This window comes from Pinus tabuliformis, chromosome 2_2 (assembly GCF_031772625.1).
Source record: "Pinus tabuliformis cultivar Carrire ecotype Pingquan chromosome 2_2, CPIR1, whole genome shotgun sequence".
Classification (NCBI taxonomy): domain Eukaryota; kingdom Viridiplantae; phylum Streptophyta; class Pinopsida; order Pinales; family Pinaceae; genus Pinus; species Pinus tabuliformis.
Genome location: NC_142300.1, coordinates 222,762,478 through 222,787,130, shown reverse-complemented (window position 1 = coordinate 222,787,130; position 24,653 = coordinate 222,762,478). Strand labels below are relative to the sequence as shown.

General features: G+C 41.1%; 1 pseudogene; it reads left to right on the top strand.

Moving 5' to 3' along the window:
• The first annotated feature begins 17,018 nt into the window (after positions 1-17,018).
• On the top strand, positions 17,019-24,424 carry LOC149192116 (uncharacterized; annotated as a pseudogene).
• The last annotated feature ends 229 nt before the right edge of the window (positions 24,425-24,653 follow it).

The following is a 24,653-nucleotide window of genomic DNA, read 5'->3' as shown; positions in this document are numbered from 1 at the left end:
CATCGTTATCTGTCCTCAGCACCTTTATCTTCTTCTCTGTTTGGTTTTCCACCAAAGCCTTAAATTCTCTAAACTTGTCAAAGACTTTAGATTTCTTCTTAAGGAAACATATCCATGTATTCCTTGAGAAGTCATCTATAAAGGATACATAGTACACATACTTACCTAGTGATGGAACCTTCACAGGTCCAAACACATCACTGTGCATAAGCTCTAATATCTGTTTCCCCCTCTTACCACTAGAGGGGAAACTCACCTGATTCTGCTTCCCATATACACAATTTTCACATAAATCAAAATCCAGAGAGCTATTACTCATACCTTCTACCATACCTTTACCGTGAAGTATTCGAATTCCCTTCTCTCCAATATGTCCGAGCCTTTGATGCCACAACATGGTCTTCTCTCCAGAGACCACTAGATTTTCTGCTCCACTTTCAAGAACCACAAAATTGTTGCACCAATCAACAACAATGCTACCTTGCAGCTTGTACAGAGTTCCAATTCGAACTCCCCACATCAATACCAATGCCCCCCGAACCATCTTGCAGGTATCCTTCTCAAACACTGTTTTTACACCTGCATCATCGAACTTGCTTACAACAATCATATTTATGGCTAATGCAGGAATATGCAGAACACCCAAAAGTGTTCTAACCCTTCCACCTTGCAACTTCAACTTTACTTTTCCGCGACCAACGATTCTAGCCTTCCTGTCATCCCCCAAGAAGACATCACCACCATCATATTTCTCATACTCACAGAACCACTCTCTATGGGGAGTGAAGTGAAAGGATGCACCTGAGTCAATCAACCATGCCTCATGATCTACATGTGTACTTGAAATAGCCAAGTAGACATCCCCACCTTCATCTGAGGTCGTTTTCGCCTCTGCAGAAGGAGAATCATCAGATCCCTTTCCTTTGTCAGGAGTTTTAGATTTACAGTCCCTTTTGTAGTGCCCTTCCTTTTCGCATTTCCAACACACCACCTTTATGGGTTTTCTTGGAGATTTAGATCTCCCTCTAGATTTAGACCTTCCACTCGATGACTTATTTTTGTTTCTGTTCTGGGACCATCCTCATACAAACAAGGCATCACCATTTTGGCTCTCTAAATTTTTTCGTCTCATTTCCTCCGTCAACAAGGATGAGACTATTTTTTTCAAACTACAAGGCAGTTGCATTGCTACCTATTGCAATAACCAGACTATCCCACGAATCTGGTAGAGAACACAACAAACCGATGCACTTATCTTCATTTGAAATTTTAATATCAACAAATGATAACTGACTTACCACAATATTAAATGTGTTTAGATGCTCTGTCACTGAGTCTCCATCTTTCATCCTCAGGTTAGACAACTTTTCCCGTAGGAACAATTTATTCACTGGAGACTTAAATTGGTATAAAGTCCCTAACTTGTCCCACAAAGCCTTCGCTGTAGCTTCCCCTAATACATTCAGTGATACTGAATCTGAGAACACAATCATATTGTGCTCTTTGCCTTTTGATCCAACTTCTTCCATTCTTTATCAGACACTCTCGTTGGTTTAGTACCCAGATCTACCGCGATCCACTGATCTTTATCCACCAATAGATCCTCCATCTTGAGTTTCCACAACTCAAAAATCGGACCATTAAATTTCTCGATCTCTATCTTTCCACTGCTCACCATCTTCTTTCACCACCAGAATCGATCTTGCAGATCTCCCACTGAACATGGTCTACCATAGGCCTGAGAGAAACCCCTCAGCAACAAAGGCATCCCCTTGAAGCCAAAAACAACTCTGATACCAAATGTAGGTTTCAACCCCGTACAAAAATTACCTGCGTATGGTTTCTAAACCATAGAAAATAAAAAATGTGAGAGCATAACACATAAAACACATATACACAGAGATTTTCCCTTGGATCCCAAAACAGAGACTACCAGCTTGATTTTTCATTATGTTCCTTTCAATGTTACAATACATATTTATACATGCCAAAGCATCCAATACCATGGACCGAAAACTATCGCGTCCAAAACCATGTGCGAAAATCATGCACAAAACCATAGGTAGGTTCACCCAACCTAACATAGGGTCCAAAACTAAAATTTTCCGGTCCGCTGCCCTAGGCCCCATAGAGTGGGATTACCTGCACCCCTCAAACCCCCTGTGACTCCCCCCTGCTACGCAATTAGCGCAACAAAGGGGGCTCTGCCCCCCTTATAACCCCCCCGGTTAACTACATGGGCTAGTCGTGGAAAGAATATAACACAAACTAACATATCCCAAATAAAGTGGTACCTGATATTGATATGTTTGGAGCGATCATGAAATACATGATTCTATGATAAACGAATCCCACTCTGGTTGTCACAGAGGATCACGATAGTATCAAATGTATATCCAAACAACTAACTGAAGAGCTTCCACAACTAGACAGTCTCACAAGAGGCCATACTTGCAGCAATGTACTCTGCCTTAACGGTGCTCGAAGCCACCAACTTCTGCTTTATGCTCATCTAGGATATCGAGGCAGATCCCAAAGAGAAACAACACTCGGAAGTGCTCTTTCGGTCCACCACATTGCCTACCCAATCAACATTGGCATATCCATGTAGTCTCACATCTCCGACAATGTATCTCAACCCATGAGTGATTGTGCCCCGAAGATATGTCAAAATATTCTTGGCACCAATCCAATGTGACTGCAAAACATATATCCAGAAGGGAGCTTACTAAGAACATCAATGCTCCTATGAGTTGACGATACTCAGTAGCATTTCCCCAAGCAGGTCTAGTAGCACTATCGCTTAACTTCTTGAAGTCAAGCTCCATCGGGGTAGTCACGGGCTTGCAGTCCACCATACCAAATGTCTCCAATATCTTCACCACATATTTTCCTTGAGATAGGAGAATATCCCCTGGCTTCTGCCAGATTTCCAATCCTAGGAAATAGTGCATCAGTCCTAGGTCCTTCATCTCAAATTCAGAAGCCAACTCCCTCTTACATTTGTGAATGAAAGGGTCTGCACTTTTTAGAAAGAGGTTGTCAACATACAAAATCAGTATGAGAGGCTTATCATCTTCAACCTTAAAGTAAAGGTTCAGATTGGCTTCACTCCTAGTGAATCTTAGCTTCATCAAGTAGCTATCGATCCTCTCATACCAAGCTTGGGGTGCTTGCTTCAGCCCATAAAGGGCTTTCTTCAACTTGCACATGTGATATTCCCGATCACGAATCTCAAATCCCTCGGGTTGTTCCACATAGACTTCCTCTTTGATCGAACCATGCAAGAACGAAGTCTTGACATCCATATGATGTAGGTTCCATCCTTGCGAAGAGTCAAGGGCTATGATCGAGTGGATGGTGGTGTATCGGGCAACTGGTGCAAATATCTCATCATAATCTATACCTTCCTTTTGAGAGAAGCCATGAGCGACAAAACGAGCCTTGTACTTTTCAGCACTTCCATCAGCTCCATGCTTTATTTTGTAAAGCCACTTCAAGGTGACAACTATTTTGTCCTGTGGTCTGGGGACCACATCCTAGACATCCTTCTTCATGCTAGAGTCATATTCCTTAATCATAGAATACTTCCATACTTGATGCTTCACGACTTCTGCGAACGATGAAGGCTCATTTTGAATGATCGTGCTCATAATGGTCAAGTATCCCTGATACCTGGTCGACTTCTTACTTTCACGGAAAGTCCATCTGGGTGCAATGTGTCCTTCGGCATCATCAAGTGTCCCCCTAAGCCATGAGGGCCTCTTCCTAGAAGAGGAAGGCTCTTGTGGAGGGGGCTCAATAATATCCAAAGGTTCTTCCACTTCAGGCATCGTCTCATCTTCCTTCTTATATAGCTTCTTGGTGTTAGATTCTTTGGTTTTCCTAAGAATAGGAAGATTGTCAACCTTGCTAAGAGCCATGTCTTTGTCAAAGGTGACATCATGACTAATCTCGATTTCTCTTTGACGAGCCACATAGATTCTATAGCCCACGAAGATTCCCTTATTTCCAAATGCACCCAATTTATTCCTTTGTCTTTCGGCACATGAAAATATATGGGACTTCCAAGTATTCTAAAATGAGAGACATCAGGTTTCTTACCAGTGAACATCTCTTCAGGAGTCTTGGAATCCAATGCTTGACGAGGGCATCGATTTTGAACATATACGGCAGTATTTGTAGCTTTGGCCCATAGAAACTTCGAAAGTCTTTGATCATGGAGCATGGAACGAACAACTTCCAAAATCGTACAATTCTTCCTTTCCGCCACACCATTCTGTGCAGGAGTGTATGGTATAGTGGTCTCCCTCTTAATGTTAGCCTCTTTGCAAAAGTCATGAAACTCATGAGATTCATACTCGGTCGCATTATCAATCCTTTAAATCTTGATCTTTTTCTCGGTTTGATTCTCGATCAAGGCTTTGAAGTGAGGGAACTAGGAGAACAATTCATCCTTGTTTTTCAAGAAGTATTTCCATATCTTGCGAGAATAGTCATATGTAAAAGTGAGATAATATAAATATCCTCCTAAAGATTTGACATGCATCATACTAGATATGTCGGAGTGAACCAACTGCAAAATGTCAGAGGTCTTGCTATGGCTTGATGGGAATGGTCCCTTTTGAGCTTTCCTTCGGCACACCCCGAACATACACCTTCTTGCTCCACTTTAAATTTGGGCATCCCGGTCACCATTTGTCTCACATCGGGTAGAGCCTTATGGTGAAGGTGGGAAAACCTCCGGTACCATAGTTCAAACTGAAGAGTTGTGTTGCAAGACATGACTCCCAACAGACTTCCTCCAACTTGATATAGAGATTCAACTTGAAACCCAAGAGTGAACGCATCTTTAAAATTCTTTTTCCATACATGTAGCTTGCCATCGATGAAGGCCACCTTGTAGCCTTTGTCTTCCATCGTCGAAATGGACACCAGGTTCATTTTGAGATCAGGTACCTATAGGACTTCTTGCAAATGAATTGTGTTACCCTGATTTAGTTGAAGAGTAACATTCCCTACACCCTTTACGGGATAGGTGGAGTTATCTCCAAGAATAATCTCTAGGTCGGTCTCCTTCTCTATCAGATTAGAGAGAGCTTCCTTATAACCAGTGAAGTGCCTTGAGGCACCACTATCAATAAGCCAATTGCCCAACAAGTCCGGAGGAGAAGTGGTAGAGAGGGTCAATATCAGATAATATTCATCTTGCTTATTGTTAACAACATTAGATTCATACCTGGAGTTTCTTGCCTTCTTGGAGGGTTGAGCACTTCCTTGATTTCCGACATCCTCTTTCGTCTTCCACTGAACCTGCCATTCCTTTGATTGTGAATTAGAATTGCCACGGGAGTGATTTTGATCATCGTCATGAGATGTGTCCTTTCTATTAGGACATTACCTCACATAGTGGCCAAATTTGTTGCAAATGAAACATCTTCCTTCCTTCCACCTTTCGATCCGGCCTTTCCTTTAGATTTAGACCCGAAATTCTTTCTCCTTTTAGCATGAGAGGAGAAAGCAGTGGGGTTGACTTTAAATGCATACATTTCCTGCTCTTCCATCCTCATCTCTTCTTGAATGCATCTCGCCATTAATTCCTCAAATCTTGGAATTACATTATTGTTGAGAAGAGTGGTTCTAAATACGTACCATTTGGATGGGAGCCCTCCAGGAGTTGTGATAGTCATTTCCCTGTCAGGAATGACTTCCCCATTCGATAGGAGATCATTCTTGATCTCGGTGATCCTTAAGAAGTAGGATTGCATATTCTCATCTTTTCCCTTCTTAATTTCCTTCAGCTTATTTTTGAGGAACAAAACTTGATTTGCATCACTAACTTTAAACAAGCTTACTAGCCTATTGTAGATTTCCTTGGAGGTCTTTAGCTCGGAAACATAGGCCACTAGGCGCTTGTCGATAGAGTCCGAGATGTTCTTCTTTGCTTTGACTTCACCCTTAGTCCACTTGTTCCTTGTAGCAAACGATGCATTTGATGGAGGCTTAGTAATTCTGCCTCTCACATAGTCCAACACTTCTTGCTCTTCCAATGTTAGATCGAGAGACATCTTCCATCTATGATAGTCAGACTTCGCACGGAGCTTGTCTCTAGTGGGAAAGTGTGATGAGGAACTCATGAAGTCTTAAGACTTTTCCAATAGTCTTTTATGATTGCTCTTGCTCTTGCTTGGGCTTTGTCTTTACCTCAGTTCTGATACCATGTTAATTTATGGTATGTTCTATGCTTAGTGCAATTTACTTCAATTTCTTCTTATTAGCCCAATGTCAATTTCGTTGTTTAGAAATCACATTAACATAAAGTAAAATGCTGATAGAACATAAATAAATCGACAAAAGACAAGCCAAGAAAAGAGACACTAGATGTGGCGGCTAGCCAGGGACAAACCCCAATATGGGGAAACCCTTTGATCAATTCTTCTATAATCTTCACTGATTCAACAGAGAGAGAGAAATAGTACAAATATGCAATTCTATAATTTTATGACAACAACAACAAGACCTTAACTAGCAAAGTCAAAGTTGGTCAAATGAGTCAGAATTGACCTCCAATCAGTTTGGTCAATATCCCAGTCAACTTGGCGTCCAACAGCAAGAAGAGGTAGCCCAAAACAGTCTAAAAACACAGTCAAACAAAGGTCAAGAGAAGTCAACCTATAACTAGAAATTAGGGCAATCAACGCTAATCAAACCAGAGGTTAGATCACCTCAGTTTGTGTGCCAAAATCTGTAGCCTGCCAAAGAGAAGCAACCACACCAAATCCACAGTCCAAGAAGAGTCCACGCTGGTCAAAGTGTCTTTTTGCAACCTTGGTAAAACTCGGTCAACGCAACCCTAGCCAGAAATAACTTCGTCCTTCCACACGTGTGAGAGAGATGATTCTCCTAGATGTGTACCCAACCAAATAAGGAGAGAGAAGAATGTAAGATGAGATGAGATGAGATGATTGAATAATGCCACAAGGTGTTTTCTATTTATATGAATTGTTGGGATGCGTGCCACACATTTTATTGCTGGCCGACCTTGACAAATTGTCAAGTATATGCAAATAAATTCATGTCTCCATAAATACATGTCGGAATCGGATAGATCAATCCTACACCTCTCGATGCGAGGAATCCAAGAAAAATATCAGTTGCCATAAATAAGTTGACCCACATGGAGTTTGGCCCTTGTAGCCAATTTTAACACATGGTTATATGTAATGGCATAAAAAATTGGCCAAAGTCCAATAGTATTACTTGTAAAACATACAACGGGCAAAGCACATTTGACTATGTTATATTCTCTCAAAGGTCTATTTCCAAGTTGTTGAACTTTAATATTGAGTGATTCCCTATAGAGATAGACTCTGACCATTTGCCTCTTCTTATTAAACTTGGTATAAATACAGAAGATCAAAAGGGGGACCATCCCCATCATTCACAGAAGAAAGTTTGAGAACGTGGAAGAATTATCTTAAACCAAGAAAATTAGGAGCTATTTAAGGTTTCTCTTAAAGAACACCTCTAGCTGGCCAAAAACAACAGTAGGGGCTGCAAGGATAACGTAAGAGATAAAATATATGTTTGCAATAGTATGTTGATCCCCTTAATACACAAAGCTTTAAAGGTATGTAAGAGATCTAGGCCTATGAAGAGGATCACAAATACCTTCCCAGCTAATCCTTGGTATGATAAAGAATGCAAGGATGTGAAAATATTTCTCAAAGAAAATTCAAGCAAAGAAAACAAGATTATATATAAACAATTGATAAAATCAAAGAAATAAAGTTATGTGATTTCAAGAAGGAAGGAATTAATTTCTTTGGGAAAACATAATCCCAAAGGTTTCTGGAAGGAACTACAACAAAAGAAAAAGAAAATAGAAAACAATATCACAGGGGCTTAGTGGTTAGACTATGCAAAACTTTTGTATGAGCGGACAAATGAGAAAAGTAAGCCTCCCATAATTTTCTGCTCAATAGAGCTATTTTCGGTTGCTGATATTGAACAAAGTATAAAGAAATTGGAAAATGGCAAGGCGCAAGACATTGACAATTTACAAGAAGAATTTTAAAATGGGGAATGAAGCTTCTGGCCCCACACATCAAGGAGATATTTAACAAAGTTAATCAAGATAGCTTTTCGGTTGAGTGGACAACCAATGTTGTTATACCTCTTCACAAAACCAGAGATATCAATAACCCTTCTAACTATTGTACTATTATGATCAACCCTCTTCTTGGAAAACTTTTTGGGAGCATGCTAGAGTGCAAAATCAGTGAATGGGAAGAAAAAGAGGGAAAAAGAGCAAAGGGACAGGATGGATTTAGGCCTAAACATTCTACCATTGATCATTGCATCACTCTAAGACACTTCATTGAAAAAGTTTGGGATAACCAAGGTGGGGAAGCATTTTGTTGCTTTGTTGACTTCAAAAAAGCCTTTGATACTATCCTTAGAGATAAACTATGGCACAAAATGGAAGAACTAAAGGTCCCAAAGGAATATAGGGCAGTTGTTCATAAGATTTATGAGAGGGTTAGAGCCAGAATCAGAACAAAGGAAGGCATGTTTGAATGTTTTGACTGTGACATAGGAGTCATACAGGGATGTCCTCTTTCTCTCACATTATTTGGTCTATATATTGATAATCTTGAAGAGTGGATAAACAATACCAAAGGAGAAGGCATCTAGTTGGCAAGATATGTGGTGAAACTAGTTTTATATGAAGATGACCTTATTCTTATCGTTAAATCGGCACTAGGTTTGAGAGAACACTTGAAAGCTCTGGAACTCTTTTGTCAAGAGGTGGGAATGCAAGTAAATACCAACAAAACTAAAGTCATGAATTTTTCTTTGAAAATAAAGAAACATCAGGGTACTTTTCTCTTTGAGGGCAACCCCTTGGAGGTGGTAGATGAGTACAAGTATTTAGGATTGAATTTCACTATAGGCTTAGCTGGGAAACATGTAGATCAAAGAGAATCAAAGGAGGGTGGAAAGCTCCCTAATTCCTTCAGAACATGTGTAGACAAGCAGAACTATGGGATTGGAAGACTAAGAAAACCCTCTTTGGTATATTAGTGGTGCTAGTTATCCTCTATGGTTGCGAAATATGGGGGAGAAACATGTCAAGCCACAAATGGCGACAAATAGAAAGAATTCAAAAGCACTTGATCACAAGTAGCCTCAAAGTTAAATAAACGAGCCCATATGATATCCTTTTAGCTGAAGTTGGTATGTTTCCAATTGAGGCATCAACAATCATTCATCTGCTGAGTTACTTGAAGAAGGTTGAAAATATGGATAAGCACCGGTGGCCCAAATTGGTTGTTGAAGAAGAGCTAAAATGCCGGAAAAAGACATGGATGAAACAAAACAGAAAGTGGTTAGGAAAATGGGACATAAATCTGCATGATTGCCCTCATGCTAAGGAGATAAAAAGGTGGGTCTTAGAGAAATTTAGGACTGCCATGTGGACAAAGCAGGTAGGCAAAAAGAAATCATATTATGTCAAAGAATTTAACCCAACGTGGAAACATGATGATAAAGAGTATTTGAGTTCCTCAATCAAAGGAACAACTAAAATTTTAATTGATTGACTAAGGACTAACTCCCATCATCTAAAATGTGAAACTGGGAGATGGTCAGTCCCTAAAGAAGATTGGGAAGAACAAATTTGCATTTTTGCAACAAAGGGGTGGTAGAAACAGAATGGAATTTTATCAAAGTGTGCAACGTATGAAGTTATTCATCATCAGTTTGATAGAAGCCTAAAGGTGAACAATCTTAGTGAGATTTTTGAGGAGACAAGGCTTCACAAAACAACAAATTTCTTACTCAAGATCCATAATAGAAAAAATGTTGAAATTCCGTGACCTTGGATCTAGGTTAGTCTTAAATCACTAACGCTACCAAACCAAGAGTCTCAACCATAAACTACTTTGCACAACGAAAAATCTAAAATAGTAAATCATACAATGCACAATGAACATAGTTTTAAACAAAATTGTAAAATGATGTATAAACACCAATCTTCATTATATTAATCCAAACTGATAAATACAAAAATTTATGGTTACAAGATACAATGACAAGCTTGGTTGCAAAACTTTTTGTTGTATCTTGTCATGCCAATTCGTCTGTTCAACTTTAGGAGGGCTGCTCTTTAACACTGCTGCACGTCCTTCTGCATGGTGTACTTGGGCCGATCCAATCTGCTCCTCTGGGCTGGCCGATACTTGAGATCCAATCTGCCAGGCTAGCAACAACTTTCATCCATCAAAGTGTTGCACTTTGGCACTGTCCTTCACCCAACCTTCAGCTGCTCTTTGTCCTTCATGATAGCTTGTCAAGGGCTCCTTTTGGGTAGTCAATCATGCTGCCTTCCACCAGCTCTATGACTCCCAATCTACCACTGTTGTGTTTGCTCCTAGGAAGACACCTTCCCTCCTCGAAATGTCTTCCAATTGGCTCCAATAGGCTGCAAGGAAAACTGATCCAAATTGGTCAACTTCTTTGACCCAACATCCCTCCACAAAACACTGCTGATATTTCTTTGCATTGCTTTTTGCTGCACTCCTGGTTAGGGCACTTACTGTAGCCCTCGTTTCATCCCACAGTCAACAAACTAGCCCTTTAAGGGTTGCGACATACCCTCAAAGGTCTCCTCCTCACCCACTTTGCTTTCTTAGGCTACTGTCCACCCTTGAAAGCCCTCACATAACCTCTAGCTGTATACTATGGCCTGTGGCTTAGCACAAAAACTTTTTGTAGCAAAAGGCCTCCGAAAATGTGCCCGAATGACCTCCAAACAACAACATATTTGACCCTTAGGAACTCGGCCTAATAGTCAGCCTTCCCAGCCCTCTTCACAGAAACTTAGACCCTGTTTTCACGACTGTTCCAACCCTAAGATAATTTGCACTTGCCTCAGCCACTCGGCCTCCTGTAGTAGACTATGGATCCCTTTCTTCCACACTATCAAGAACTCCTCCTTTGCTACATCTAGGGTAATTTCAAAGCTCCTTTTTTAGGAAAGACGTTGCACTAATGGATGCCTTAAATGACTCCATTCCACCTCTATTTATACTAAATGAGGTCTCCCCGAAGCCAATCATGAACCGACACATCTTTATGGAATTTCTCACGTCGGCTTAATTGGAACTAATGTCGGCCTGCCTAAACAAAATCCATAATTATTATGTCGATTGCAAAATTCAATATCTCCGAAACGACAACTTGGATTCAAACAATTTTTGATGCGTTGGAATTGTCTTTTCGAGCACTATCATCCTCATCCGTCACACATCATGTCTTTGTCATGGTTTTTCCCCAAAATACGATGGGTTCCAAAACCCCTCTTGGGTTCCAAGCCCACAAGTTGCCCCTGTGGCGCTTTTTCCTCCAACCCTTGAACCCTTGGGGCTTGGAGTACCTCCCAAGCTACAAATTTCAACAATCTCTCTTAGCGAGGGAGGTACCTCTGCAACTCAGAAGTACTTCATCATCATCATCGTTGCTTGCAACACTTGCCCAACTCCTATTACTCACAATAGCAACGATCCCAGAAGCATGAACTATGCCTCCCTCGGAAGTGTCGTTGTTGCTTGAATCCTCCTGCTTCTTTTTCTTTTCCCGCAACAATTTCTGTTCCTTCCATGGTTCCTTCGTGCCATATGTGGAAGCACCCTTGCTCCCCAGTGACCATGCACTCTTCTTGGGTTGTAGTTTCTCCCTCTGAGTCTGCAAACTCCCTCTCGAACTTGACTCCCTCTAAGCCTCTGGATCCTGGACTTTCTCAGAAAAGTGTACCTTCTTCTCGGGAACCTGCATCTGCTCCTTTGAAGCCTGCAACTTCACCTGCACCTGCTCTAGCTCCTTTGGAACCTGGACCTGCACCTGCTTCTTTATATGATCCTTGGGTTTGCCTGTCAACCTATAGAGACCATTCTCCTTGACTCCAAGCACAATCCCATCAGCCTTAAAGCATCTAGTCTTGAGTCTTGCCTTCCCATCTTGGAACAAGACCTCAAAGTCCTTCCTCTCCATCATTGAGATGGAGAGCACATTATACTTGAGTCCTGGTACAAATAGTACATCCTGGACCCGCAACATACGTCCTGTCTCCAACCTGAATGGCACCACACCCGATCCTCGGATCTCCAACTGACTCTTGTCACCCAACACCATGTGCAACTTCGAGTCCCATTCAGCTAGAGTCTCAAAAACATCCTGTGACCTTGTCATATGCTTCGTCGCACCACTGTCCACGTACCATCCATCATCTTTGATAATACTTTCTGAGAAATGAGAAATTAGTGAAAGGGAATCCTCTTCTTCTTCCATCTTTGCTTGATGGGCAATAAGGGAGGCCTGCTTCCCTTTTTTCTTCTCATCATCTCCTTTCTTCTTCAGACATTTTGACGCATAATGACCCATCTTGCCATAGTGAAAACACTTGATTTTACTCAAGTCCTTCCGCTTACCCTTCATTTTTGCTGGAAGTGCCACGTCCTCATCTACCTTCTTGGAAGGATGAAGATCCTCGTCTCGCAACTCTTCTTGAATGAAGTCGTCCCATAGTCTATTCCAGTTTGGTAACTTCTCCCTAACAATGATTCCTTTGAGGAAGGGTTTCCATTCCTTGATGAACCCTTTCAAGGCAATCCTTACCATCTCTGCATCTGAAACTTTGACCTCGATGACAACAAGCTCATCTCAAACCTGAGATATCCTTGTTAGATACGAAGTCGTTCCTTCACCCTTTATCATCTTGGTGGATTTCAACTTATCCTCCAATACCAGCACCCGATTCTCATTCTTGTTCTGGAACAAATTATGAAGAGCCATCCACATCTCGTGTGCATTGTTCTTCCCAGACACATGAGGTATCAAGGGATCCTTCACACCATCAAGGATGATCAACCTCGCTTTCATATCCAAGTCTTCCCATATTTCCAGCTCCTTAGGGTCAGATGGCTTCTTGATCTCTTTCTCAGCAAAATCCCAAATCTTGTTGACCTGCAAGACCAACTTGATCCTTTCTTTCCAAGTAGTGTAGTTGGACAACCCTTCCAACTTGTCTTCATATCGGAGACCAACTTGCAACTTCAACATTGTAGTGACTCCTTCACTCATAATGTTACCAAGTCCCTCTCACGCTGTACTTCGCTGTGAAAACTCTGATTTAATAGCTTTCAAAGTAGCTCAGGTACCCTCTGATACCATGTTGAAATTTTGTGACCTTGGATCTAGGTTAGAGTCTTAAATCACTGACGCTACTGAACCAAGAGTCTCAACCATAAAATACTTTTCACAGTGGAAAATTGAAAACAATAAATCATACAATGCATAATGAACACAGTTTTAAACAAATTTGTACAATGATGTACAATCACCAATCTTCGTTATATTAATCCAAATTGATAAATACAACAGTCTATGGTTACAAGATATAATGACAAACTTGGCTATAACACTTTTTTTCATATCTTGTCCTGTCGATATGTCGCACTCGTTATGTTCAACTGTAGGAGGGTTGCCCTCTAACACTGTTGCATGTCCTTCTGCACGGTGTACTTGGGCTGATCCAATCTGCTCCTCTGGGCTAGCCAATACCAGAGATCCAATCTGCCAGGCTAGCAACAACTTTCGTCTATCAAAGTGTTGCACTTTGGCACCATCCTTCACCCAACCTTCAACTACTCTTTGTCCTTCAAGATCACATGTTAAGGGCTCCTTTTGGGTAGTCAATCATGCTGCCCTCCACTAGCTCTATGACTCCCAATCTACCACTGTTGTATCTGCTCCTAGGAAGAAACCTCCCCTCCTCGGAATGTCTTCCAATTGGCTCCAACAGGTTGCAAGGAAAACTGATCCAAACTGGTCAACTCCTTTGACCCAACATCCCTCCACAAAACACTGTTGTCATTTGTTTGCACTGTTGTTTGCTGCACTCCTAGTTAGGGCACTTATTGCAACCCTAGTTTCACCCCACATTCAACAGACTAGCCCTTTAAGGGCTACAACATACCCTCAAAGGTCTCCTCCTCACCCACGCTGCTTTCTTAGGGTACTATCCACCCTTTACAGCCGTCACACAACCTCTAGCTGTGTGTTATGGCCTGAGACCTAGCACAACAACTTGCTGTAGCAACAAACCTTCGAAAATGTGCCCAAACAACCTCCAAACAACAACGTATTTGACCCTCAGGAACTCGGCTTAATAGTCAGCCTTCTCGGCCCTCTTCACAATAAACTTGGACTCTGTTTTCACCATTGTTCTAGCCCCAAGACAATCCGCACTTGCCTCAGCCACTCGGCCTCCTGTAGTAGACTTCAAATCTCTTTCTTCCATGCTGTCTAGAACTCCTGCTGTGCTGCGACTATTAATCTAGATTGTCATTGATGTCAATATGGCAATATTCTAGATACTAAATGATGATATGAGGCTAAGGAGAAGCAGAGCAGATCCGTGAAGAAACTGGAGCAAAAAGCCAAGGAGCGAAGCCACAGGAAAGCTAAGCCATGAGTAAGAGTCTGTTACAAACTGTTCTTATTAAAATATCGCATATACTCAAGAGTAAGAGCCATATCAGAGATATTGCATGAAATATCGGAGGAACCAACATATCAAAGGAGTTAACATCGGAGGAGCCAACATATCAAAGGAGTTAACATCGAAGGAGTCATATTGGGAGTATCGCATGTAATATATGCCCAAGAAGAACCGATAGGAAGAATTCATCAAAAGGAGCAAAGAGGGACACACAGCGAGGAAAGAGCCAACAGGAACAACATTTGTTGGAAGAGCAGGGGTAGGAAAGTACGACTCATTTGTGATAAAGTTGTGGACCCGGTTGAGTTATCAAAAGAAGCTTATTGGAATACCTCATCGCAAGTTATGAAAGGCTTGTCACATTGCAATATAAGGTGTGGACCCGATTGCTCCATTATAAACCGCCCTATTGTAATATCGCATCTGCGTGTATCGGAACCTTCACATCGCAATTCATAAATGGATGTCACATTAAAAACTGCGATTGCGATATTATTGTGGACCTGTTACACCATTACAACATGATTTAATGTTATATCACATCCGCATTGGAAGTCATGTATTAAAAAGGAATGCCACTTGAAATCTGCGATTGCGATATAAGTATGCGGACCCTGATTACGATATAAGTATGCGGACCCGCTGCACCATTATAATACGTCCTAAAGAAATATCACATCCGTCGTATATTGCAAGCCTTGAAGAGATGTAACAATGGAAAATCGCCGATTGTGATTAAGGTAATGATGTGGCTGGTGGGACCACCCATTATATGTTTTTTTAACTATGTTGATAAGTGAAGATATCGGAGGACAGAGTATGTTATGGGCACGACTTGTAAAAGACCTCCGGAAGTTGCGATTGCGATTAAAGGAATGACACGGCATGTGGGATCTTCAATATGGGTATAACCTCTCTTATGATGCGATTTTTGTGAACAATTAATGTCTATTGTATGAATATTAAAAAAAGGGCCTCTTTGATATAGTTTAGTATGCAACACTTTTGTAATTCAGCCTCTCTTCCGAATGAACGGGTCCTTTGAGTATTAGTGAATTCGAAGGACAGAGGAAGCGGAAGAGCGAGCGTAGAGGAAGCCGAAATATCAAGCGAGCGAAAAAGGAAGCAAGCGAAAAGGAAGCCAAAGGTTAGGGGTATTAGGCATATATAACAGAGAACAAGGAAAGTTTACAGGTTGGTGAAACTGTAAGAAATAGAGGAAGCCGAAGGTCTGGAAGACGTGGAAGAAGTAGGAGGACAAAAGTAATTAAGTCATAGGTCTAGCAGGGTTGGGAGCAGAGAATTACTACCAAACAGATCCAGACAATTTACAGAAGAGGGTTGGAGCCTTTGGGGTTGGTGCCTCAGTACTGGAAGGATTGGTGTCCTGGGAGTTGGTGTTCCTAAATCCAAGGTTGGTGCCTTGATAAGACAGGGTTGGTGCTTTGGAGTTTGGAGCCTCACAAAAAGTCCAAGTTGGTGCTTGGCAACTGGTTGAAGCCCTATATACATTGTACTTGATTTATTGCAAAGATTACATTAATAAAAGCATTTATTCCTGTTACTTTTTCTGTGTTCTAAATATAAATGATTAAACTGAAAAAAAATAACAATTGAAAAGAAATGTTGATTCACCCCCCCAAAAGTATTTCCAACAATTGGTATCAGAGCCATCTTCTTCATATCAGCCTAACAACTTGAAGAAGGATTCTTATTCATGATGAGAAATCATGAAGTTTCAGGAAGACCTCCTCTGTTCGATGGCACAAATTTTTGTTTTTGAAAAAAGAAAATGTCCTACTACTTAATGTCCCTTGGACTTGAAGTTTGGCATTCAGTTTTAAATGAGTACAAAACTCCTTCCACTCTTCCAACAAATCAAGACAAAAGGAAAGCCTACATTGCAAATGCAAAAGCCATAAACTCCATCACTAGTGGAATCACTAATTCTGAATTTACAAAAGTCATGAATTGTAACTCGGCCAAAGAAGTGTGGGATAAGCTAATTAGCTTATACGATGGGGACTCCAAAGTTCAGAAGTCAAAGCTTCAAAATCATAGAAGGCAATTTGAAAGTCTGAAAATGGATGATTAAGAAGATATTGCATCATACTTTCTCTGAGTAGCTGAAGTAGTCAACTCTCTTAAAGGATTGAAGAAAACATTGAAGAAAACACTATTGTTCAAAAAGTATTAAGATCTCTCCCAGACAGATTTGACTCCAAAGTAAGTGCTATAGAAGAAATGAAGGATCTAGATACTCTCAAGATGGATGAACTTCATGGAATCCTCTGTTGGACACGGATTATCATTGATGTCAATATGGCAATATTCAAGGAGTAGATAGAGCCACCAGAGGAGTAGATGGAGATGAGAGAAGCAGACAGAGTTATAATATAGTTCCTCGTTTGTTAGGAGTTGAACCGAAATAATCGAGCGGAGGGTTTCAGAGCAAATGGAGTTTTGGGGTGTGGAGGTAAAACCTGGAGAGGTTCAGAGCTGTGATCCTGGAGATGGTAAATATCTCCACTTATCGCAGGTAGCCCTGGGTGAGATTCAAAATGCAAAGGAAAGTGAGAGAGCTCTCCTCAATGTTCATGTTGATAACAAGAAAGTTGTGCTTGGTGCGCTTACATATGGGAAATGCGACCAGTTTTCGTTGGATATTATGTTTTCTAAACCTTTCAAGCTTTCACACAGTTGCACCACAGGAAGCGTCTTATTCATTGGTTATACCATAGTTGTAGAAGAAAGAGATGGTGGAATGGGAGGATATGATGAATCAGGCTCTGATTCTGATGATGATTGACAAGCTCAGGCTCTAATGCATCGTGTTAAGGAAAATAGCCAAAGAGAAGCGAGGCTTGCCAAGCCTGAGTTAATGAAAGATGGTGCGAAACAAGTGAAGCCTGAACCTATGATAATTGATAAAGCAGCTGCAAAGGCTAAGTCGGGGGAAAGAAAATCACTTCCTAGCAAGAAACTGGTGGAAAAAGAAGAATCCACTGATGATGAATGTGAGCCGTCGGATCAAAGAGCAGCGGATCCAACGGTCGTCGCACACGAAAGATGCGCAGACGATAATGCGCGGGAGACGTACAGGTAGGCGGTAAGCGATATTCCCCGCACCGCCCACTGGGGTTTGGTGGTATCCGTATATGGCCGTGCAATCCAGTCGCAATACGATGCGTGGCGGATGAAAACCGCCGCCCCCGCAGGTTAACACGTATGCAAGTTGCGCGATCGGGGCTTGCGACTGCCGTCCGATCGTGCAGCGGATGGTCAGATGGCGAGAAAATGATAGCGACTAAGGAGGAAGCCTAAGAGTCAGTGTAAGCAGAAACGAATGGACAAAGGCATGGGAATGTATAAAACAGTAGAAACAGAGAACTGTTGGTGCGGTTATGGTGGTGAAGAACCTGAGGGTGAGATAGTAGAAGCAGCAGGGGCAAAAGAGGCAGAAAAAGCAGCGGAGGCTGTAGAGGCAGCAGAAGCAGCAGAGGCAGGAGAGCAGGAGTGAGACAACCTCAACTGAATAGAGTGCATCAACATACCTGTTTATACCAAGGTTGGGTTGGAGCCCAAGAGGTTGGACATGATTGAAGTCATTGGGGTAGGTGCTCCTAAGTGCAGAACCACTGCAAAACAGAGTTGGTGCTCTGGACGTTGGAGCCTCACTGAAGTCCAAGGTGGAGCTTGGCAACTATTCACAATCAGATTTATACTTATATTGTATTTATTTCTTTGCACTGTCTTGAGTTGTAATAAAAGCATTAAATTCATCTGTGGATTTCCGTGTTCTGTGTATACATATACATATCTATATAGGTTGTTGGCAATCACTAGAACAATTAAAAAAATAAAAAAAATAGTAAGAAACACTGATTCACCCCCCCCTCCTCTCAGTATTTCCAACAATTGGTATCATTGCCAAGTTTCTTCATACTAGCCTAACAACTTGAAGAAGGATCCGTAGCCATGATGAGAAATCACGAAGCATCAGGAAGACCTCCTTTGTTTGATGGCACTAACTTTGGTTTCTAGAAGAAAAGAATGACCTACTACTTAATGTCCCTTGGACCTGAAGTTTGGCATTTTGTTCAAAATGAATACAAAACTACTTCCACTCTTCTAACAGACCAAGACGAGAGGAAAGCCTACATTGCAAATGCAAAGGCCATGAACTCCATCACTAGTGGAATCACTGATTTTGAGTTTACAAAAATCATGCACTGTACCTCTGCCAAAGAAATGTGGGAGAAGCTAGTTGGCCTGTATGATGGAGACTCAAAAGTCAAAAAGGAAAAGCTTCAAACTCACAGAAGAGAATTTGAAAGTTTGAGGATGGAAGATGAAGAAGATATTGCAGCATACCTCCTCCGAGTAGCTGAAGTGGTAAATTCCCTGAAAGGATTGGACGAAAAAGTGGAAGAAAGTACCATTGTTCAAAAGGTATTAACGTCTCTTCCAGACAGATTTGACTCCAAAATAAGCGCTATAGAAGAAGCAAAGGATCTAGATACCCTCAAAATGGATGAACTCCATGGAATTATCACTGCCTATGAAATGAGGAAAGGTGGCCCAAGCTCCAAAGATGCAGCATTCAAGGCCTCAAAGTCAAAGAAGGGGAAAGAAAGGAATGACTGTAGTGATGAGTCAAATGTGGAATCCGAATTGGCTCAATTTGTACGAAAGCTGAAGAGAGGATCTAAGCTTAAAGGCAAGTATCCTCTTATCTTTTTTAAATGTGGTAAAATAGGTCATTATGCAGCAAAATGTCCTCATAAACATGACAGTGATGATGAAGGAAATTCTAAAAGAATGGCAAATTCTAAAAGAATGGCACATAAAAAGAAAGGGTTCAATAAGAAAAACTTCTTCTCCAAGCAAGATGAGTCTGATGAGGATGAGTTTATGGTCATCAAAAATAAATCAGATGAGGAAAGTGATCATGATGAAAGCCAAGAAGCATTATTCATGGCACTCGCAGATGATGATGACTCAGGGTTGGAAGGAAATGTAGATGAACTGTTAATAAGTGCCATTGAAGAAAATGAGAAACTACAGAAAAAAATCATTTCTCTCAAAGTGGAAAACGAGGAAATAATAAGGAGAGAAGATCTCTTGGAAGCAAAGCTTAAAGAAAAGGAATAGACTTGTGAAGAACGCGAGGCCGAAATAGTGTCTTTGAGAAAGGAGTTGGAGCAAATTAAAAAGGGTTGTAAAAGCTCTCAAATACTTGAGACTATTCTGAAAAATCAAAAACCTCAACATGACAAGTTTGGAATAGGTTTCAAAGGAGAATCCTCAAGCCCTAAGAATAATGCGAAAAGCTATGTCGATGCACTTTCCTGCAATCCAAAAGATGAAAAAGTATGTTATCAAAAGTGCATCCCAGATCCCAAGAATGAAGAGAGATTTTCTCCAAAGAAGAATGTGGAGTCTAATCATGGACACTACAGCAAATACAAACCTGTACTCCACCAAAGGCCTATCGCAAATCCGAAGAACGAGGGAGGAGTAATTCCCAGGATGGAAATCGACTCAAATCGTGGCTGCTTCAACAAATACAAAACCATCTTTCTTGGACACTGCTTTGACTGTAAAAACTTCGGTCATCAAGCCAGACATTGTATGGCTCGCAGAAGTGAAAAGACAAATCTAAAGGACCGAATAATCAACTCATATGCCCCCAAAAGGTAGGGACAAATCAAAACCTTTAATTCATTTGATCCCTTAACCAAATTTGATCTGATTTGCTCTTGCTGCTACAATAATGGACACTATGAACAAGACTGTCCACTCAAAGGAAGAAATACGAGTAGCAAGAACTCCAGCATGGACAAATGCGGCCTAACTCTATATGCTCAAAATAATGGAAACCAGTGGTTTATAGATAGTGGGTGCTCCAGACACATGACAGGAGACAGAAGGAAGTTTGTCTCATTGAGCAAAAAGGAAGGGAATGTGTCCTTTGGAAGCGGATCTAGCAGAATTGCAGGAAAAGGAATAGTTACTCTGATCAATGGAAAAGGAAAAGCTCAAGATGCTCTACTGGTTGATGGACTCAAACACAACCTCTTGAGTGTCAGCCAAATCTGTGATCAAGGACATAAGGTTGTTTTCAGCACCAAAGAATTTGAAATAAGGAAATCTGCCTCAGGGAAACTTGTGGCAAAAGGGGTGAGGACACCAGACAACATTTACATTCTGAACAAGATTGAAGAAAATAAATGCTACCTGAGTTAGACAGATGAGAGTTGGCTGTGGCACAAGTGACTTGGATATACAAGCTTCGAAAATCTGATCAATATCAGCAAGATCAAAGTTGTACGAGACATCCCAAGGCTGTTCAAACCAAATCAAGCAGTATGTGGTCCATGTCAACATGTAAAGCAGACCAGAATCAGACACAAGACAAAGGAACACTCTACATCGAAGCCCTTAGAGATCATCCATGCTGATGTATGTGGGCCAACTAGAAATCAAGCACTCCAAGGAGAAAGGTAATTTGTGTTATTTGTTAATGATTATACTAGAATGATGTGGATATATTTCATAAAGTATAAATCTGAAACTTTTGAGTGTTTTAAGAATCTAAAAGCCCTTGTAGAAAATGAAAAAGATTCAAAAATTAAGTGCCTCAGAACAGACAGAGGAGGAGAATTCACATCAAACGAGTTTAGTGAGTTCTGTAATATTCATGGAATTAAAAGGGAATTCTCGGCTGCCAGAACACCTCAGCAAAATGGGGTAGTTGAAAGAAGAAACCGAACATTCCAAGAAATGGCAAGAACTATGCTATTAGCAGCAGACTTACAACCTAAATTCTGGAGAGAAGCAGTAGGAACAACTGTCTATACACTGAATCAAACTCAATTCAGACCAAATTGTGAAAAAACTCCTTATGAGCTATGGAAAGGAAGACTTGCTTCGGTGAAGCACTTCAAGATCTTTGGAAGCAAGTGCTTCATAAAAATAAATGATGGCTCACTTGGAAAGTTTGATTCTCAGGTTGATGAAGGGATATTTCTTGGATACTCTACACAGAGCAAGGCTTACAAGTGCTACAATTATCGGCTGAAGAAAATAGTTGAAAGAATTGATGTAAAAATTGATGAAGATCTTCCAGAAAAGGAAATTGAAGAACATGAAGATGACTCTCTCATTGAAGAAGAAGAACCTAAAGAGGAAGAAATAGAAGAGGAAGAAGAAGAAGAAGAAGAGGAAAGAGAACCACCTAATACCCCTTCAAAGATGAAGTATGTCCAATGCCATCATCCAGAAGAGCAGATCATTGGCGATAGAGATGAAGGTGTGCAGACCCGAAGAAGGATAACAATCACACCCAAGAGAAAAGTCATTGCCCTCCTATCCATGATAGAACCAGAAACATTTGTAGAAGCAAGTAAGGATCCTCATTGGGTAAAAGCCATGGAAGAAAAAATGTCCCAAATTGAGAAGAACAAGACATGGGAGCTGGTACCTCGTCCAAAGGACAAAAACATAATAGGAACCAAATGGGTGTTCAAAAATAAAGTGAATGAGGAAGGACAGGTTATCAGAAACAAGGCAAGACTTGTCTGCAAAGGCTATTCACAAATTGAAGGATTTGACTTTGAAGAGACATTTGCACCAGTGGCCCGTATGGAAGCTATTAGGATGTTCTTGGCATTTTCTTGCTCAAAATGATTCAAAATATATCAAATGGACGTGAAATCAACATTTCTAAATGGGGAACTCAAGGAGGAAGTCTACATGGAGCAGCCAGAAGGTTTTGATCTAACAGCAGGAAAGGACTTAGTTTGTGAGTTGAAAAAGCCTTTATATGGGTTGAAACAAGCTCCTAGAGCTTGGTATGCAAGACTGGATCACTATTTACAACAACAAGGCTTCAAAAAGGGAGTGGTTGGAAGCAATCTATACATAAAGACAGATCAAGGTAAGTTACTAGTTGCTCTTGTTTATGTCGATGATTTTATTTTTGCTAGTAATAATGATGAAATGAGCCATGAATTTTCTCAAAACATGTCAAAAGAGTTTGAGATGTCAATGATAGGAGAGTTGTCCCACTTCCTTGGACTGCAAATATCTCAAACTAGAGCAGGATTGTGTGTATCTCAAACCAAATATCTAAAAGACATGCTCAAAAAATATGGAATGGAGGATTGTGCACCCATGAGCACACCTATGACCACAAACTGCAAACTGAGAAAAGATGATGACTCCCCTCTAGTAGATGCAACTCGTTACAGGTCAATGATTGGAGCCCTTCTATACTTAACAGCTACACGACCAGACATAATGCAAGCAATAGGAATGGTGGGAAGATTTCAATCTGCTCCCAAACAATCCCATTTATTCGTTGTAAAAAGAATTCTCAGATATCTGAAGGGAACTTCTGATTTGGGTCTTTGGTACCCAAAGGACTCAACACTGATTGTAACTGCATAAACTGATGCTGATTGGGCTAGAAGTATAGATGATCGGAAAAGCACTAGTGGAAATGCATTCTTCCTATGAGACTGTTTGGTATCCTGGATCAGCAAAAAACAGTCATCCATATCATTATCCACAGCCGAAGCCGAGTATATTGCTGCAACAGATTGTTGTACTCAGATACTATGGATGAAGGAAGCTCTAAAAGATCTCGAAGTATGTACAGATCAACCATGTACCGTTTATTGTGACAACACAAGTGCTATCAGTCTCAGCAAAAATCTAGTGATGCACTCAAGAACCAAACACATACCAATCAAGTATCATTTCATCCGTGAGCAAGTAGCTGAAAAAAACATCGTCCTGAAATATATCATTACAAAGGAGCAGATAGCTGATATTTTCACAAAACCTCTTCCTCGAGAAGCATTCGAACATTTGCGTCAAAAGATGGGGGTTATTTCTTTATCATCACTCAAGTTCATTCATAAAGATGCAGCAGGACAGGGGGAGCAGTTTGATAGGGGGAGTCCGTATGCATTCCTTTGCCATTGATGTCAAAGGGGGAGAGAGCAGAAGAATATTGCCATCAATAACAAAGGGGGAGATTGTTGGACATGGATTGTCATTGATGTCAATATGGCAATATTCAAGGAGTAGACAGAACCACCAGAGGAGCAGATGGAGACGAGAGAAGCAGACAAAGTTATAATAGAGTTCCTCGTTTGTTAGGAGTTGAACTGAAACAATTGAGCGGAGGGTTTCAGATCAAATGGAGTTTTGGGTGTGGAGGTAAAACCTGGGGAGGTTCAGAGTTGTGATCCTGGAGATGGTAAATATCTCCACTTATTGCAGACAACCCTGGGTGAGATTCAAAATGCAAAGGAAAGTGAGAGAGCTCTCCTCAATGTTCATGTTGACAACAAGAAAGTTGTGCTTGGTGCGCTTACATATGGGAAATGCGACCAATTTTTGTTGGATATTATGTTTTATAAACCTTTCAAGCTTTCACACAGTTGCACCATAGGAAGCGTCTTCTTCATTGGTTATACCACAGTTGTAGAAGAAACAGATGGTGGAATGGGAGGATATGATGACTCAGACTCTGATTCTGATGATGATCGACAAGCTCAGGCTCTAATGCATCGTGTTAAGGAAAATGGCCAAAGAGAAGCGAGGCTTGCCAAGCCTGAGTTAATGAAAGATGGTGCGAAACAAGTGAAGCCTAAACCTGTGATAATTGATAAAGCAGCTGCAAAGGCTAAGCCGGGGGAAAGAAAATCACTTCCTGGCAAGAAACTGGTGGAAAAAGAAGAATCCATTGATGATGAATGTGAGCCATCGGATCAAAGAGCAGCGGATCCAACGGTTGTCGCACGCGAAAGATGCGCGGACGATAATGCACGGGAGACGTACAGGTAGGCAGTAAGAGGTATTCCCCACATCGCCCACCGGGGTTCGGTGGTATCCGTATATGGCCGCGCAATCCAGTCACAATACGATGCGTGGCGGATGAAAACCGCCGCCCCCGCATGTTAACACGTATGCAGGTTGCGCGATCGGGGCTTGTGACTATCGTTCGTTCGTGCGACAGACAGTCAGATGGCGAGGAAATGACAACGACTGAGGAGGAAGCCTAAGAGTCGGTGTA